Below are 19824 nucleotides of genomic sequence, written 5' to 3'. Positions count from 1 at the left end.
GTATGAAAACTTCTTTTGGTAGAAGTGATGCCCAGGCAAACAATGGCTTTGCCATTCCCTTTGGATCTCATCTGGCTTCTGTTGATGTCAGTGGTATTACCACTGTGACCACTGGAAGGACTAGGATTGTAATTTAATTGCTATAATCCAAAATAATATTGAAGTATCATCACATAAATTATACTGTAATTGGAAAACCTGTTCTTAAAATTAGATTCTTGTCTGTGTGAGAACAAAGCAGATAAAATAGGATGCTGATGCAATTGCAGAAGGTCTTATGTCCACACAATTAGCAATGATACGTATCTTAAGATCTGTGCTGAAGAGAACTAATTAGAAATCCTTATCCCACCTCAAGGAAAACAGTGTTTCAGAAAATAGAAGTTGGACTATGACCTTGCAGGTCTTTCCCAAATTTAACAGATATATGATTCTATGAGAAATGTTTCCAAGAAGTATTTGTTTTGAAATAAATTTACACCACCTTTCAAGGCAAATTAGTGCAAACTTCTCTTTGAAGTACAGAGCTCCTGCTCTGTACTTGCTTTGCCTACAAGCTTTGAGGTGAGTTGGCTGGAAAAGGAAACAAGTACTTGTGAAACTTCAGAGAGGGAGACAGAAACAGAATGAAAATCTGTGTATGACCTGACCTGTTCACTGACCTCTCTGGAGTCAGCAGATTAAAGCATCCCTTTGTCTGACCTGGCAGTGATATTCAACATTCACAATACGCCTTGAGGTCCAAACCAACTTTGCCTTGTCACTCCAAATGCTTAATTCTGATTCAAATTTCTGTTACTCAGTATTTTTAATGGACCCTGATCAGTGAGGCAGCCAACAGATTTTATAGAATGGGGTGGTGGGACAGCTGGACAAGTGTCTGTAGAAGATAACACCTCTACCTGCTCCACATGTCTGGTGATGGAGGCTATCACACCAAAGACTGTGTGATTCACAATTTAACTTCTCTAATATTTCAGTGCTGCAAAAGAAAGTTGTCTCTTGACCTTCAATGAAACCAGTCAGTAACCTAAATCATACAGTTATCCAGGAGGCACAAAGCTGTCTATTCCACTTGATTAGAATATGAAAACAAGTTTTATTTACAGAGCAGTACATCTCGATGCTTTTAGCGTTATTTTTTTTTAAGAGAAATTCAGGCAAATTTCAGCTCCCTCTTTAAGATGCATGAAATCATGCAAATCTAATTAGCTATTCACATCCTGAATCAGCTGATTTTAGTATGACTGAATATTAGGAGAAAAAATAGACTGAAATTATAGCAATGAAGACATAATTTAATGAAGATGAGAATCAGATTCATTGTTCATTGTTGTCATATATGAGATTTTACTTTGGAGACAGAATAATCTCCAGATGCTAAGCATAAAATTGTGACATAATGAAATTACTCATACTTCATCTCTATCTAGTCAATAGCTTTTTCCACAGGCTCCCAGGAATTAGAGATGGAAAAGAATATTTATGTCAAACTGTCCACTCAGCAATGTGAGTTTCTCTCTTGTGGACTATTAACAGCTTCTTTATCTATTGCACTATGTTACTTCCTCTAACTTCACAGGCCTTGATGGATGAGAAATGAAAAGGTGTTCTTCTCTGATCAATTTACCTATGTTCTGCTGTGGTCTGACTTGTCCTGACTATCGGGACAAACATGTTTAATGGTCTAATTGGGAATTCTCCACCTGTTATGGCCCTACATACGAATTTTGTAATTTGTTACAAACCATGTGAGTATTTTGTGATCTTGCTTCTCTCATTGCATCATTTTTAGTGACTTATTCATATAGACATCTATATGCAAAATGATGTCATCAAATGCATGTATCTCCCTATCTCAGTATGGGAGGTGGCCTAAGCAGATTGCATCCTGGTATTGCAACTCCTCATGATCATCTCAAGGAGCTGTGCCCATTCCATTTTACAGCCTCAATGGGTTGAGATAGAATAAAAATATATTTGGAACAGAAATTTTTGCAGAATACTTTTCCCACTGAGTAAAAGAATGTAGACAGTTTCCATGGCAGCATTTAGATTTTAAGACAGGTCTCTATAATCCCAGTGAAAAGGAAATAACTTGTACTGGAAGCTAAGAGCTCATCTGATCTTCAACATGGTAAGCACTTCTTTCAAAGATCAGAGTTTTCTACTCTAAAAGAAATTTAAAAGTGTTTTCTGTCTCCTGCTATGTTATTTTTCTTAAATGCCAGATGTTGAAAGATTCCTTTAGTGGTGGCTAATTTCATTCAAATGACTGCAAATGAGAAAATCAGGAGGGTTTGGGGAGGCTAGAAATGTGTTTCCAAGGAAAAGTAGTCCTTTCTTTAAAAAAATGAGCATTTTTGAGTGCAATAGCAAAAGGGAAGGAAAAGCTGCTGAAATGAAGGGTTTCAGACTGAAGACAAGGGGTTTTTTTTTATCCTTCCTGAAAGCAAGGAGCAAAAGCATCATTGACATAACAGAAGCACTTCTCCTCTGACAGCAGCTACAGGCTTTTGCTACAAGTTTCACCTTGGGTCAAGCCAGTGCTGATTGAACTTGCACCACAAAACAAGTGGATGCTGTCACATGGTCCTGTTAAGGGAGAATCCAGCTGGTGCCATACAGCAAGAGCTGGCGTTCATCTGGAGAATAAGGAATAGCTCAATAGCTGCAGTGACCTGGGATTGGGCTGAGTGTGGAAGAAAGGAAATTGAAGAACCCAGAGAAGGGACTTTTCAGGTTATGTGCTGTTGTATCAGTGAAGCTCGAGGCCAAGGGGCTGTTGTGTCCTGGCTGGGGCAGAACTTTGCAAGGCAAGAGGTCTGGAGGGCAGGTCTAGAGAGCAACCTTCCTGAGGAGGAGCTGTGGGCAGGTAACTGGCTTCCTCTGCCCTTCCTTGTGCACACAGATGGGGAATTTAGGAGGGCTGAATCTGTTACCAAATGGTTTTAGGTTGCTAATTTCTACTAAATTTTTTTCTTTTTTTTTTTTCCTTTTAAAGTCTCATGTTTAGGTCATTCTTACTCTCCCTGGTTTTGAAAATTACTTGCCCAATATAATCTTTTTCATCTCTGTAAATTCTGATGTACTGTGTGGTTTTGAAGGGAACTGGTTTACTCCCTGACCTGAGTTCTGACCTCATTTACACTGATCAGGTGTACTTGTTACCATTCTAAGAATACGTGCAGAAATATGGAATTTACATGAAAAATTTTGCATACAGAAATTAATGTTTTCCGTCCATCTTGGTTCATACTCTGTTTCCAAAAGCATTATCTGGTCCAAGGTAAGCTTCAGTAAAAATATAGTGTGTCTGGACCATAAAACCCAAATTCTTTTCTATTTTGTTTAAAGGGAGGAGTAAACTCCTCATGGAAAAAAACTATGAGAGAGAATAACAATTTGTTAGACAGATTCACATAGGTGACTTTGAATCTTAAACTTTTACTGCATTTAAAATTTAGGATTAGAAAGATAAACTCCTTTTTATAGCCTTCCAGAGTCTGTCATTTTACTCTGACTTCTAGGTGTAAATAATCTCTGACAGAAGCATCAAATTAGCTTCAACATGAAATGCAAAATCTGTAAGGATTTTTTTTTAATCCTGTTATTACAAACCAAAAAGGTGCAAACTGACTTAATTGAAAGGTTAAAGAAAATGGAAGTAAATTTCTATAAGTATTTGGCTTTAGGAATAAACATGGTGTGATTTTTCTCAGCAGCCTTGTTTATCACACAAATATAACTGGATTAATCCACAGACTTTATAGCCTAGGAAAAGTTTCACTTGCCAAACTGTATCCTATGTGTTTTTATGAATATTTTAAACAAAAGTTCTCAAGACATATCATGACACCCCCAAAGTGAATCTGTTACTATTAAACCATTATTGCACGTCATTCGGTTCTCCATGACTTAATTTTTAAATCAGCAGAGCAATAAAACAACTTTATCGCAGTTATTTGCCAAACTTATTGATGGTGGTGTCTCAACAGGGATTCTACAGTGTCTTTTAGTTTTCATTATGTAAGGGTAAGGGAGCAGTAAAATTGCATCTGGAAACTATTTAACTTCATATTTAAAGAGAGGGACATAGGAAATGGAGGAGACACAGCAGTAAAGGAAGAAACCCAGAAGTAGTAAAGAGGAAAACCAGGAATCACTGCAACTATGCATATTTTGTCTTTCAAATGTGCTTTTATTTAAAACAGCAAAAATTTTGGAATGTGTTAAATTTTGTAAAAATCATTGAATTGATTCCTTCTGGATTATATGTCCCCAAAAGTCATCGTGAAAATGAATAGAAGGGGCAAAGGCTGTTTCTCTTCACAGGAGAATAGACTTTTCCAGCCAATTTTAAAGCCTAGGCAGATCCTTATCCAAAATTCACACAAAAATCAAGCCGGAAAGTTAGTAACATGCACAACTTGTCCTCATGTAATGAACTGGGGTGAAAAGCCAGAAGACTGAAAGACATGTCTGAATCAGCTAAGGCCGGATGGGAGAAGTCTCCTCATTGCTATGCTTCAGTGCAGGAATAGTTGAGTACCATTGCCTTTGAACACAGACTGGAGAGGAAGACAACAGACTTCTCTTTGCTTCTACTTTTTTATACTTTCCCTTGAATAAAATGCTCTTAGGAAATCTCAAGCAGCTTTCAAACTACGTGGCTGTCAGGGGCAACATGTACCAACATGGATTTGTACTCACACACATGACCAGAGAGGAAATCTGCAATAAACATGCAATTTTGCAGGTGTAAGTTTTGTATGGTTCACCCATTGCAGGAATCTTTTCAGCTGGTTCATGACTAAGGATGATTAAAAAGACACACCCAGTGTTTTAGCCATGTAGTTGAAATTAGATCTGCAACCAAAAGGATGTCAAACATCAAATATGAAAGGGAAGATGTGAACTGAGAAGATAACTTTGAGAAAGTTGTTCAAAGGAATTGAATCACATGTTTTAATTCTGTTAGCAATAAGAGCACTCTGTGTATTGCTGAATGGAGGTTAAAACTGTGTGTCTTTTCTTCTGTGCTTCATATGGGTTGTGAGGGTTACAGGAAATACTACTGGCCAAGAGCTGGAACAAACTATGATGAGACAATGAAAGGAAAACTCTTATTCCAGTGAAATAACTGTGCAACATAGATGACTTGGGACCTCCGTTTCTTACTCACATCTGCTATAGTTATATCCTGTATGTCACAAATCTTTCAGGGGGAAGAATTACAAAATCAAATGCTGCCCCCCCCCCCTTTTTTTTTTTTTATTTAGACAAAGACTGTAACATGAAATTCCCAATCAGTTTTTTGGAGATCAGCATAGGCTAGGTGGATTCTCAAAGGATTCTCAAAGACTGAAAGCAGATGTAAACACAGAATTAATCAAAATAAATTAAACACTGCAGCAGTCATGGAAACCTGGAAAGTGTTTTGTCACTACATTTTTCCAAAAGCAAGTATTTACAAAAAGACTCCTTGGCAACAGCAAGACAATACTGAAATGTAGGGATAGCTTTTAGAGACATCAATTATATACATGACATCTAATATGTCATATTAAGGATGTAATTTATCTAGAGAAGAGTCTTCTTTTCCCTTTGCATTTTCCTACAGCATTTTTGTTCCAATGCAAAGAGAAGGCAGGTGATGTGTTCCTTTCCAAAAAGGGGAAGTGAATGGAGATGGAGTTTACTGAGAGACTACATATACTTGGTCAATCATTTCAATGGGCAAGGAAGAAATTTGCTCCACAAAAATAACCAGCAAAACTAATATAATGAAAAGAAAGGGAGAAAATTGTGGCCTTAGGTCAGAATGAACTGTGACAGTGTAATTCTAGAGAAATCCTTGTCTTCTTTCTGCCTGATCTCCTCTGTCTCGTCTCCTTGTCCTGAATATTTTTTTGTTCAGCTGGTGATGTTGTGTACTTGTTGAGCTCAAACAGCTGAAAACAGATCTGCAGCAATGTAGAACCATGGAATCATGTTTGGGTTGGACGGGACCTTCAAGGACCACATAGTTCAACTTCCCCGACAGCAGCAGAGACATCTTCAACTACTCAAGACCCAGTCCAACTTGACCTTGAATGTTTTCAGGGATGGGATATCCAGAATTCTCTGGATAATGCGTAGTGGCCTCATTATAAAAGACCTCTCCCTCATATCTAATCTACATTGACCCACTTTTAGTTTAAAACAATTACTCTATCCCATAGGTGTCAGAAACCACATGTGAGTCTCTAAGGAGTAGGAGCAAAGGCCTATTAGGACTTCAAAGCATCACTAAAGAAGGGTCTAAGGGAGATTACAAGAAGAAGAGCTCTAAGAAGAGCTCTGAGTCTGGCTGTGCTGGGACCATGCAGCTGTAAGAGCTTCCACCCATGTGCTGCTGGAAGTGTGTTACACTCACAGAGGTTGGTTTTGGATAGATTTGGTTTGTTTTGCAGATGTTGGCTGGGCCATGTACAGAGGTGTTAATAGTCAGAAAGTCTCTTACAGCTTGCAGAGAGTGAATTGCAGTTCCTACCTGTATCTTGCTGAATCCTAGGTCTGAATTTCCTGTGTTCAGGTCCTTTTACCATCATAAGATGTCCTGAATCATGCATGATTGACCTGGCCTTCTGCTCTAGAGCTGAAGAACTCTTCCCCATGTTAGCAAAGGTATTTCTCTGACCCCTTTTCTTGTTGCTCCATGCATGTTAACTGTCCTGTGTCAAAACCTGGGGAACAAGTAAATTCACACCATTATCTTCCTAGTGAATCTGCATCTACGCGTGAGCTGGCTGCAGGATTTAGAGCAGCTTTTCTACATTTCTGAGTTGTTTCTATTTCACAGGGTGGAATTAGTATCACAGTCCAGGGTCTGTAACAACTTGGCTTCATGAAACTGCATGCTCATTAATGCAATTGCCATACTGGGAGATATTCTACACAGCCCATTTCATACTGATGGGTTTCTTTTGATCTCATTTGGTATTAAACACCATTACTTTCTCTCCTCAACAGCTTTTCTCAGTCTTTAAATTCCCTGGTGCTCCAAATGTGTTAGCTACACTCAGCACTTTAGTGCTGATCTGGAGATGCAAACGCCGCTGGAAAAATTGGTTTGCGGTGACATGGGCAATTATACTAACCAGCTAGAACAATTTTTAAAATAATTGTGCTATTCTGATGTTTAGTTATTCATGTTCCTGATTTTAGAGGTGCTCTGAGAAGAATTTGTCATCAGTTTTTGTTTCTGTGTGTGCTGTGGGATGAGTTCCAGCTAGTTTTAACAAGAATATAGTATTGTCAGGCTACTTAGGATGATGCATAAAATTACCAAACAACCCGTGAGAAATTAATTGAAATTAAAAATATGAAAGATTTTGAAGAAAGCATTAAATTTTCAAGCAAATTCTTCTGAGGTGTCCCTCAGACATGTCAGGTTTGGGTTGGACGTCTTCATGACATGGTCAGAGGTCTCACTCTTAAGATCTTTTCAATCCCTTGTGTGCATGTTTGGAAATAGCTTGGGAAAATTTAAACTGCTAGGAAACTGCAATTGATGACTACCTATGTCTCCCATTTTTAGCTAGTCTAAGTCGCCTGTGTGGTTGTTAGATGCTAAGTAGACTAAAAAGATGTAATTCTAACAGAATTTTTGCTTTGATATTCAAGCAATCAATTTTTCTACTTGGGAATAAAATTACATATAAAAAGAAAAATAGAGTTTTAAAAAGGGGTTTTAAATTGAAAACATCACATTTCTTAATCTAAAAATGAAGAAACAATTAATTTTCATTTTTAATGGATTTTTTACACCTGAAATCACTTATCAATTGTGAAGAAAAGTTCATTCCCCTTGGGAAGATTATTCCTAACGAAATAAACTATCCCTGTGTTTTTCTTTCAGTGATCATACACTCAGTTATGAGGATGAGACAGGGAGCCTGTCACAGACATCTTTTGTGAAAATCCTTTTCTTTAGGGTTTTTCCTTCTGAAGGCTAAGAGGCCTCAGAGACAAAATGTAAACAGTGGTTGTCTGCTGCTGTGGAATGGATCAGGTGGATCTGTGATTGGTCTCATGTGGATGTTTGGATTTACTGACCACTCATGGCAGAGTGGTCTCTCTCTCTCTGTCTGAGCCACAGACCTTTGTTTTCATTCCATTCTATTCTTAGCTAGCCTTCTGAGAGAAAACCTTTTTTTTCTATTCTTTTTTGTTAGTTATAATGTAATATATATATATCATAAATAATAAATCAAGCCTTCTGAACATGGAGTCAACATTCTCATCTCTCCCCTCATCCAAGAACCCTTGTGACCACTGTCACAGGGAACCTGTCTCTGTTCTTTGCTTAATCAGCCTCACCACCATCCTACTCTGTCATTGGGCCTCTGAGACATTACAATGACACCAGGACTGCTGACAGAATATTTGAATTGTTTGTCTCATTTGAGGACAAAGCTGGGCATCAGGATTAAGCATCCTAAATATATGAGGGTGCAATGTGTATCATGTATATCCGTCAGAGGGTGGTGAGGCACCGGCCCAGGTTGCCCAGAGAAGCTGTGGATGCCACATACCTGGCTGGGCACGCTGGATGGGGCTCTGAGCAACCTGCTCTGGTGAAGGGTATCCTCACCCTAGGCAGGGGTGTTGGAATGATCTTTAAGGTCCCTTCTGACCCAAACCATTCTAGGCTTCTGTGATTCTAAAATTCTATGATTCTATGATCTTCTGCTGGAAAATAAGGTGACCAATCTGTCATGCCTGTCCCTGGCATTAGGGGCTGGCAAGCAGTGCCATCAGTGCCTGTGCTATCTGCAGACTGACTTTCTTCTATTCATGATCTTTTGTAAATGCAAATCTTGTCCAATTGTTCCTGATTTGGGACTGAATTATTAAAATGTGTTAACTGGGAGAGTGGCATTCAGTAAATGACTCAATGATGATGCAGATGATGAGCTTTTGGGTATAAACTTTACGGAATATGCATGCTAATGTTTATGAAACATTCAGAAGCTGAGGGCATTTCCTCTACTATCTAGAAGATATGTAAATACTTCATACACTTGTGAATGCATTTTCTTATTGCTTTTACTTTTTTCCTTGAAATCTGTTCTGTGTTCTGTGTGCTGAACTTAAAACATCAAATACATTTTGAAAGTGAAAATATTTGTTTCAGTTAACAGAAATCATTCACATAGGTTGTTTTTTCCTGTTAAAAGTGGGCTGCTATTTCCTGTTAAGAGTGGGATGCCTTTTGTAATTTGAAGGTTGTATTAGATTTTTAATTATATGTTGCTGTATAATACTACTTAAATAGAACTTGAAAAATAATTCTTGTGTAAAGAATAATTGAAGTCAATGCATGGTTTCCATTTAATTAGACATTTTCTGCTTTAATAGTTTAATTCCCTGCCTAAATTTCATTTCCATAATCAAGCCATGCTTAGACTGTTGACATACCATTACTTCATCAAATATTCACCACAATCTTTGCTTTCCAAAATTCCCATTACTCTAAAATTAATTGAGAATATTTGACTAATGCTGAAAGACAATGAAGTTGACAAAGTCATTGAGTAAAGTTCAACTGTTGAAACAGCCCTGGTACTGTGAGTTTTACAAACAGTGACAGAAAATGTTAAATATACAGTAAGTACAGTGAAAAATATGTATTATTGTTTGCCCTGTAAATGCTTCATTTCTCTCTTTGTTACTCAAACACATTATGTGAAAGGTCTTTCCATTAAAGTTCTTATCAAATGTGTAAGCCAAACATTACTGGAAGTTTGAATACATCAGTGAAGATAAAGGTTTTTAACCAAAATGTTTATGAAGTCTCTCCCCAGATTATTTTCCAAATTTATGAATTGTAAATTGATAAAATTGGAAAATAACCTGGGAAATTAATTAATAAATTAATTCTGGACAAAGGAAAAATTCGGGGCAGGAATAAGGAATTTCCCTCAAGTATCTTTCCAGTCCACTGCTGCATGCAGTTTAACTATGCTGACAGCTGTCTCCTTCTGGATACTTGTGTTGTAACTGGAAATGTAGGCAGGGATAAGATATAGGGAATATTGCTCACCACCCCTAAGTTATCATGAAGGGACATGGAAATGTGTTTTTACTTAGAAACAGGCGGTTGGGCTTTCTGCAAAACTGCCCCAGACTGTAGCCAAATGTGTAAATGTGGAGAAGGGGACAGCAGTCCCCCCTCAAAAATGCTGTAAGATCACCAGAGGAGAAAGGAACATGGAAATTACAGCTTTATCAGAATTAGGAACCATCTGCACCCTGGATTATGGTCTTCGTCTCCTAGTTCCTTGAGCAGACACTTGGCTGTTTCAGAAATCTCTTTTATTGTTTTGATGTTTGTGTTATAGACTAATAGTGCCCACGTTTTTGCCTTGAAAAATGACCATGAAGATCTTTTAACACAAGTAATAATAAAGAGACCAATTCAAATCTGTAAGAAAATGAAAGTGTTGAGTTAACTAATATGTTGAGGCACTTAAAGGTTGCTGTTTTACTGTCACTGGAGTTTTTCACTACAGTCATCTTCTAGTCTTGCAGTCAGAATAAATTTTGTTTCATATTAGGATAATAGAGGGAGAAAAGGTACTCTTTGGGGTAGAGATGTGTTTTGGAGAAACTGTGAAAAGTATTACTGTCTGAAATATAAACCATCCATCTTGTGAACTTTTCTGGTAGCCTTTCAGGAAAAAGTGACAGCATATTTAGCCCAAAAATTCTAATTTCCCATCCCTTTCTTTCTATTTTATTTTAAATTCTGTTTCCAGTCTTCATAATAATCTATTCCCCGTCCTTTCATCCTACAAAAGAAAATTCTTTGACATGAGTTTTTGTCACTCTATCTTTTTGTCTTTCTTTCACAGGCTTTGCTAAAATCATAACGTGCTGAGGAAGGATTCTCAGCAAGTAAGTAGTCAGTACCAACACACCCTATATATATATACTTATATATATATATATATGCATATATATCAGTATGTACATACACACATTTACTAAGTAGAAGCATTTTAATTTAAATAAATTAAATACGTTCAAAATGAAATAGGAAAACATACCATAGAGCTCAAGATTTTCCAGAACTATGAAGCATTAAGTATTGAACACAAGTTTTATCTCAAAGTTCTTTAATATTTTTAGACACAGACCACACCTTAGGTCTCAGCTGTACAGCACCAAACATTGTCAGGGCTTTGTGATACTTATTTCTGGAAAAATCCTTAGCTGACTGATTGCATTGGAAGCTGTCTCTGCTTCTACACAGCAAGTGACCTCTCGAAGGATGGGGTTTGTCAGGTACTTATTTTTCCTGTGATGTAACATTTGCAAAATATTCCTTGGGATAGTGCTGCCTTTGAGTGAGTGACACTGTCACATTCCCACTGACAAATTTATAGAGAGACATGAATGATAAGGAACAAAGTATTTCTCTTAAGTCTGAAAATAGATAAAATGAACTGTTAGATTTGTGGGAAGGTTATATAACCTTCCTTTACAAATTCTATATTAAGCCATGTTTTTTCCCTCTATACGGAAATACCTCACACAAACCAAATATATGGTGAAACACCCACAGTATTCTTAATTATTTTATCATCCTAACTATCTGACAGAAGTGAAATGATTTCTTTCAGAGGCAAAGGAGCACTCTGGGCTCCCAGAGAGGACCTGGTGTGCCAGCTCCAAAGGAGACTGCAGCTGCTCCCCTGCTAAGACCTACTGACAACCACATGTCTGGTGGGATGTGAAGTTCCATGCCATCTACTCTAATAACAGGTCAATTGTTTGTCTGTAAAATTCCTTTGGGTGCTGTGGAATTCACTCTTGCTGCTTTCTGAGTATTTTGAGAAGACAAGACTAATGATGCAACACACAATGTAAAGCAGTGGGCAGTCAGGAAAGAGCTTAGTGGATTTCTGTGTGATAAAGGGCTGTATTTCTCCTTCAGCAGCTGCTCAAAGAGAATACAATTTCTTTTGCCCTGGCAGAAGTCCTAGGCATCACTGCACAATTGCAGCTTCCTGATGCTCCTTGGAATTTGAAAATCTCTGGTTCTTGTAGTTCATAGACAGGGTTGAAGTAGAGGTCCTAGGGGGCAGCAATAAGAACAGTAAATAATTGAAGAACAGTAACCTCGGTGAGATGTTTGGAGCAGCAGTCTACAAAGGTAGGAGATTGGCTGATGCCTACTTTCCAAATTTTGGCATTGCACTTGTCTATGAATTTCCTCTGCAGAGCTAGTGTAAAAACAGCTTGCACAGCTGTCATTCAACAAGTTGAACTTTGACTCTGCCTCACTCTTCATCATGTTCTTTGGACCCTAACCTTATCAGTTGTTGGAAGAATACCTGGCTGATTCTTCACTACAAAATTTGTTTGTAGGCTAATTGCTGCTATCATCTGTTTTATGAAGTAAGTTTTTAAAGCTCTCTATGCCAATCATTGACTTATAATTTATATTAGTTACTGATGACATCTAAACAGTTTTAATATACATTCCAGATTAGGAATCTAGGCAGAATCTGTTTAATGCTTCAACTCACACAGGCATGATGAGAAGAAACGGGTATATTTATTCCAATCCTACTGTTACCTAGTGAAAAATGCATTTCACTTTACTGAGCTCCAAAATGTTGGAGATTATGTTGCTATTGAGAATATTACCCTACTCTGAAAGCAGATGTACAACTCTACTTAGCAACAGTTTGTAGAAAGGGGCAATTGGACACCATTCCTTCATTTTGCCTTAAATGTAAAATGGGCATTGCAAAATATACCACCTCAGGGTTACCTCAGGACCACCTGACTGATCACAGAATACTTGCATGCCTTGGGTTGGAAGGAACCTTTAAAGATCATCCAGTCCAACCCCTCTGCAATGGGCGTCTTCAAGCTGACCATCAGTACTTTTTTATAAATGTCACTTTTTCTTCATACCTGCCACCCTACATAAGCATCTCTCTACAACAAGCATTTGTGTTTGCAGTTCAGTGCTCTCAGAACTGTCTTCCTCCTGCTTCCTTTATTTCTTGCTTGCTTCTAAACCAAATAGCAGAAACTATTTAGAAGAAAGGAATAACATGTATTTGATAATTTTTTGATATAGCAGAGAAACAATAATTTCCACAGGGGTGGTGTTAATATCATTTGATGCAGAAATGCTGGAACTGAGTCAGAGTTAATAGCAGCACAGTGACAGCCAGAGTGACTTGATAAATGACAGCTTTCTCTGATTATCTGTTCTCAGAGGAACTCTCTCTGAAACAAAGGTGTTCCTTCTAACTTCCTCCCATTGTGGGTGTGGAGGAAATAAACTGTGTAACTTTATATACTTTATACTACAGCTTCCCCCTCCATCTCTCTCTCCACTTGCTTTGCTCCATCCTTCCACATTGCTAAATTATTTCAGCCCAAATCTCTCTTGCATGGCTGCCAGAGGCAGCTGCTCGCTCAATTGAAGGAGAAATTTTGAGATTAAAATAATTCCTGTGTTCCTGTGGCAGTGACTTGGAAGTGGTGTGGTGCTGCCTTTTCTGACCTTCCCATGATGGATTCATTAGTCTTCCTGGAGGTGCCAGAAGAGCAGCAGAATACTTGTCCTTTTTGGCTGTCCCCAGACAGTGTTTCTGAGCACAGTGAAGTCGTATCTTTGATAGAAGATATGACTTGAATTTCAATAGCTTATTGCTGTTTCAGATTACTTAGTCTAAAAAAAAAGACAGAGGTTACCTCAGCCCATATTTAAATTGTGTATGAAAAGCATCTGGAAGAACATATAAGGTCTTCCTTAAGCAATTGAGACGTGACCTTCAGCCATGGGAGAAACAACAATGTGCTTTGTGTTGTGCAGACGTCCTCTGGCAGATGTGCAAGGCTGCCAAGGATTTAATTTAGAAGTGAAAGTGTGAGGCTCTGCAAGGAAGGATGAGCTCTTCAGAGCTCCCTGCATGGAGAAGCATCATTGAATATTTGCTCAGGCAGAGCTTATGAAGCAATCTATACTGTCATACCAAGGATTTCATGGACACTGTGCTTACATCTACACTGCTACTGAAAGGAAGATAAGAATCAGGAATAAATAGGAGGTGATGTGGATGTTTACAGGTCCAGGGTTTGAGTTTTCCCCATTATACCCATTTGTCCAACAATATGGGTATCACTTGTGAGAGCCAGTCCACACCCAGAGGCCAACAGAGTGATTAGGGAAGAAACACATGAGGAGGTCCAGAAAGCAGAGCTAACAGACTGAGTGAAGAGGGTGACTGGAAACAGCCTCATAATGGCACAGGCTTGATTCACTCTGCCTTTCCTTCTGGATGTATTTAATGAACAAATCTAACAAACAGAGATAACAGAAGGAGAATCTGCAGAGAAGTTCCAAATGGAGGCTGAAAGAATGCTAGGAGGGAGGCAGAAATGGTGTTTATGTATCAACAACCTCATTGGTCTCATGAAGGGAAGCTTCAGAGTCAAGGCTGGAGGAGCAAATCTGAAGATTCTGATCACTACAGAGCTCTTTTTTGTGTGTTTGGGTTTGAGTTTTTATAAACTATTTTTGCTTTGACATTTAGGGGAAGTTTTCCCCCATTTTCTTTCAAAATGATGGAACAAGAGAAGCCGTTCTGTTCTCCTGGATGTCTTCCCTTAGCCAGGGCAGTTTCCCAAGGGTTCTTGGCCTAGGGAAATGCCAAGTAGCTAAGCAAGGGCAGCTGGGAAAACCAGGGATGGGATGCAGCTTCTATTTCCTGAATAAATCTGCAGCCATCAAGACAGCCTCATGCAGGGATTTAAGGTCCTTGCCTTTCCTCTTCCAAGACTGTTCTTTCTATTAACTGAGGCGGCGAGAGGAAGGCAACACAGAAATGTTCAAGACATTTTGTTTTCTCTTCTAGACACCCAACCATGACAATTAATTACTGATAACAGTACTGGAGCCAATGTGTAATCTATTTTTTTCATAATTTTACTTTTCATTCCAGTCTCTCCATATGGAGGTCTGTCTATTTCATTTTGCAATCTACATTGGGATAAATTATCTCTGAGAGTGCCCATTTTCCTTTATCAGCCATAACAGAGACTCCAGGGACTGGTTCAGCAGGATGGAGACAGCAACATGAGTCTCAGGTTAATCCTTTTTATCAAACATTGATTAATCTTTAAGCCTATAGTCCAAAAAATTTGGACTATATACTAATGAAACCCAACCTTTTTTTTGCAATCTCTAGCTTGCCTGACAGTTTGTTAGAATTCTCAACCCATGGGTACTTCCAGACTTCCTCTGAACCAACAAATGTGAACTAAGACCCTCAGATTGTGTGTTAAAAAGCAAATGTTTCATTTGATTTCATCTTTAAAGAAAACATACCTTGTCATCAGATGTGACATGTTCTTTGAAGTTATCACTTCAGTAATATTAATCTATCAATCTTTTTAAATGAGGCATGCATTTTAAAGAGAAGGATAACTCGTTAAATTAAAAGCTACAGCTGGGGGAAATGGACTGGCTTCTGACAAATAGGTTTGTTCTTTTTTCCCATTCATTATAAAAAACTCTCTGTGCAAACATAGATGCTTCTATATCCACCACAACTATTACCAGTCTTCTTTGAAATGTCTTTTCAATTAATTCTATCCTAATTATTTCCTAATTAAAATTACTTTTAATTAGGAAATTAGGAATTAGGAAACTTTATTCTAGCTAGTGTTTATTTCTGAGATAAATCTCTGGGAGGACTGGAATTATCTATGCCCATATGGCCAGAAAACAGTTGTTTGTGGTGTTTTTATAAATTGATTGACTATGCAGCTTTTCAAACCCACAGAATTCTTGATATAGCAAGTCAAGCTGCCATAAAGTATTAGTCTATACTATTGTAGTCCTACTGATGCAATTCATCATATGCTTAGTTTTAAACTGAGAGGCAAGACTCTTTTAAACAGTTATCCTGGAATTAGAAAAGTAATTTTACTTTGGTTACAGTATACAGATTAAAATTTTTGTCTTTAAAATGTTAATAGTATAATTACATTTGTACAACCTTTCTGCCTTATTTCCCTGAATTGATAAAATTAGTCTGACCTGTACAAGGTACAAAGTTGAGACAGAGCAACATCAAAGAATGTCATTAATTTCATTTCCAAGGTTAGTTTTCTTAATACTATCATTAAGACATGTTATTAAATTTTAACTTAACCGAATCTTTATTATATTCACGGTGTAGGGTTTTATATGTTCTCTTTGATAGTAATAAACGAAAGTACTAGTTAAGCCACTGATCTTTGAAATAAAATCATATGCATGTCCAAGTATGTGTATGTGTAATGCAAATGCAGGTACAATTTTCAAATATTTAGGTAGTGGAACATCTTGACAAGACCTGATGGATTTGCTATTCCTTTTTAAAGGAGGTTATTCAACTTAAGCACTGTCTTTTTCAGTATGCTTTTATGGTTCATCCTAATGGAAATAATAACACTGAATAGCTGGATAGCAATTCACATATTCAAAGCACTGTGCAAACATTAAGTAATACAGTTACACAACATCTAAATAACTATAATACTGGCTGTCAAGGCAGTGAAGAAGCAGACAAATGCAAAAGACTGCAGGCAGCTCTGGAATGGATTCTGCAGCGAGAAGGGAGGGAGCAAGATCCCTCCCAGCGGAGTGGGGCTCAGCATGCTGTATGCTCCAGGTTTGCATTGCTCTGTTTCAGCCACCTGCAATGCTGTGTTTAAAGTGTTAATTAGCAGGTAGCAGATGCTAGTCCTTTTCCAGTTCTTCCTTGGAAGTGTTTCTCTGCTGTGCATCAAAATACAATGATGCCAATTCCACATTTTCAGTGACTGGTTTTCTATTGAGCATCTGGGCGTAATTCTGGGTACTGACATTTTGAAAAGATTTTTTTCTCTAGTCTTTCTCATTTTCCCATCCTGTTGTAGGGATTTTTTAAAACAAGCTGCTGACAAGAAGGCAGAAAAACTCGGTGTCTCAGGTGGCGGCACTCTGTCACTGTCAACTTAATGTTTTATCTTGTCTATGTCAAGAATATGCTGACAAATTTATTGGTGTGCTTGAAGGATACAATTGGAGACATTTCATTCTTTTCAGCCTTCTGTTAATTTCCTGGTTTAGAAATCAGTGCTGCTGAGGTCTCTTAAACAGTAGCAGATTTTGCAAAAGCCCTCTGTTCCTTAAGGACCCAAGCTCTAGGCACAGTGCCTAGAGTGACAAACGTACTTCTTTTGTTCATTATACCCTGAATGGATAAGAAAATAATCTATTTTCTTCCAACCACGACTGTACCTGACTCCTCTTTGCCATGTTGGATATATTATACTTCAATAACAAAGCAAATTGGAGGTCAACTTACAAAGCACTGAATGCTATTTAAGTTTAATTCTAAGCTTAGAAGAATGGGTCCAGATTTTTGGTCTTCAAAGGGAAGGGTAAACTTTTATTTCCAGTGTTAATTTCCATACTTAAAAATACAACTTCCTCTTGTCTTAATGAGCCATCTCTCATTGTAAATGTTCAAAAGTGGTGTATGATTATGTTTGTGCACACAATTTATGAATAGATCTCTCCACACACGTTTGAAATAAAGCAGCAGTTGCTGGGAGATGTGCAAGTGTTAGCTGTGAATACAGTTCTGCAGAACAATTCAGAGCCTGTCAAACTCATAGTCCTTTGCTTGTGAAAAGTAACATATCTTTAAAGATGGTATTCACAATTGTTCTGGTTTTTACCATTTATTTAAAAACAGGCACCTGAGAACAGGCCAGCACTCCTAGTGCATTGTGATATTGTTTTTCTAATTGGTAAATATCTACTAGCAAAAGTTGTTAACAATGGGTTGGTTTATATTACTTCTCCCTGCAAGGTTTTTCTTCTTACTGCAGAACTGAAGAGTTTATATTTCGAATGCAGTGTTAAATTATATTTATGTGTGCAATTGTAGGACAGCAACAGGAAAGACAGAAAATTGAACTTAAACTTTCTTTCTGAATATTGACTTCTGAAGTCTTGAGAGTAATTCTGTCAGATTCCAATGATCTGTGATGTTTTGTGAAACATTTTTGTGAAGCCGATCTTCAAATTTTTTTTTAACCCTTGATGATTTTACTCTGTTTCCAGAACCTCAACTCCTGCCTTGATGCCTTGCAGCGCTGTCACCACCGTTTGTGTCTCCAAAGTCACATCTGTGCCCTCACACAGTGTGCCTCTTCTGAAACCGGTAATGATGAAGCATTTCTGGGTTTGTTGTTAAAAACCAGCAGATGTCGCAATTTCCCCAAAAAGAGCAGACTTCTCCCCAGTCTCTTGAAACTGCAGCAACTTCTTAGGTATTTTTGTGCAGTATTCCACGCTGCAATAATTGTGTGTGAGGTAAATTATCGTTGAGCAACATGCTTGAACCATCAGCTCTTTTATGTACTCTCACTTTAAAGCTGAATGTATTGATATGAAAATATCCCAATTTTACTCGCTGAATATAAGTGAGACATTGCTGTGATGCAGAACACCCTAGGACTGTGTCACTGTCTCAGGTTGCTTATTGTAGAAAGGCATTTTATGAGTTTATTTGCCACAGAATCCATTCAGTCACATTTGATGCCTGAACTCTCCTTTTGTTGCTGCTCAAATGTCTGTCCAAAATAGCTACATGGATTATGAGATGTTGCACTAAGAGAATTAAGTAAATACTTTTTAATGAAAGCATAACTGATGGAATATGCCTGCTAGTTAAATAAACTAAAATTTGTATTATCTAACTTTAGCTACTTAAAAATTGGATAGTTTGTCTGAAGAAGCTGTCATGCCTCCTTCTGCAGTTAAGGTGGAAAAACAAATGTGTATGAGGGCCATGTTATGTTTTCCTAAGACTAGTGCTGGAAAGATGCTCTATGGAGATACCTGTATCTCTCTATCAAGTGTAGAAGGAACTTAAACTGCTGTTTCAACCTTGATGATTATTTTGAAGATGGTTAGGATTAGGTGTTGTTAATAGGAACACTGAGAGAAGACTATTCCGCTTTACTTTTTTGGTTGCAGCCTGGTTTTAAAAACAATCAATCAGACTGTGGTGCTCTTGATCTCTATCAGCATCAGCTAAAGAGACAATATTCAGCCTATTGCAGCTATACAAGCACTTGTGGCTCTGTTGGAACAGTACCTAAGCTCCTGCTTAGGCAAAGAACTCATCCAAATTGAATCCTTATCCATATGCATCCCTAGACTTGCACTAAAGAAAATAAAAAACAAACAAACCAACCAAAAAGCAGTGGAGATAAAATTTATCATAAAAAAATAGTAAAGTGTTGATTTTTCAGTTTTTGAGATTAGTTTTACTAGGAAGAGAGTGAGATGCATTTAACATTAGCAGTCTGATATTGAGACATGTAGACTGAGCTGGCTGTCTCAGCTCTCCCTGTAATCCATACAGAATAAGTGAGGGCTGAACAGGAGTCTGTGCTTGCATGGAAAAAACTGTCATCTCCTTCTCTTACCTGCAAAGAGAATTTACAGAAGTATCTTGCCAGCTAATGTGAGGTAGGATGAATCCTATGAAATAAAAAATAGGAAAAGAGAAACGAAATAGTTAAAGAAATCTTTGTGTTAAAATAAGCATATGCATATGCAATATTTTTTATATTCAGAAAGAACTTGTCAGTTTGAGATTTGAGGGGAAAGTGCAGATAAAAAGTCAAAATAATATTGAAGATGCATCCTCTACAATAGACTGGAATAACAGAAAAGGCTTCCAGCCTGTGGGATGCCAGATA

At 37.8% G+C, this 19824-nt stretch overlaps 1 long non-coding RNA gene across 4 annotated transcripts in view; it reads left to right on the top strand.

The window, feature by feature from the left end:
• Positions 1–1956: 1956 nt before the first annotated feature.
• LOC131096996 (uncharacterized) overlaps positions 1957–19824 on the top strand; it is a 121352-nt gene continuing 103484 nt past the window's right edge. For all 4 annotated transcript variants that reach the window (XR_009116016.1, XR_009116014.1, XR_009116015.1 and 1 more), the window contains exons 1-4: positions 1957–2137; positions 10902–10944; positions 11673–11814; positions 18176–18275. This is a non-coding gene — a long non-coding RNA (uncharacterized LOC131096996). The remainder of the gene's footprint in view (positions 2138–10901; positions 10945–11672; positions 11815–18175; positions 18276–19824) is intronic.

The sequence above is a fragment of the Melospiza georgiana genome, chromosome 2 (genome assembly GCF_028018845.1).
Source record: "Melospiza georgiana isolate bMelGeo1 chromosome 2, bMelGeo1.pri, whole genome shotgun sequence".
NCBI lineage: Eukaryota > Metazoa > Chordata > Aves > Passeriformes > Passerellidae > Melospiza > Melospiza georgiana.
The sequence above is the reverse complement of the archived record's forward strand: the minus strand, read 5'-3'. Positions and strand labels throughout refer to the sequence as shown.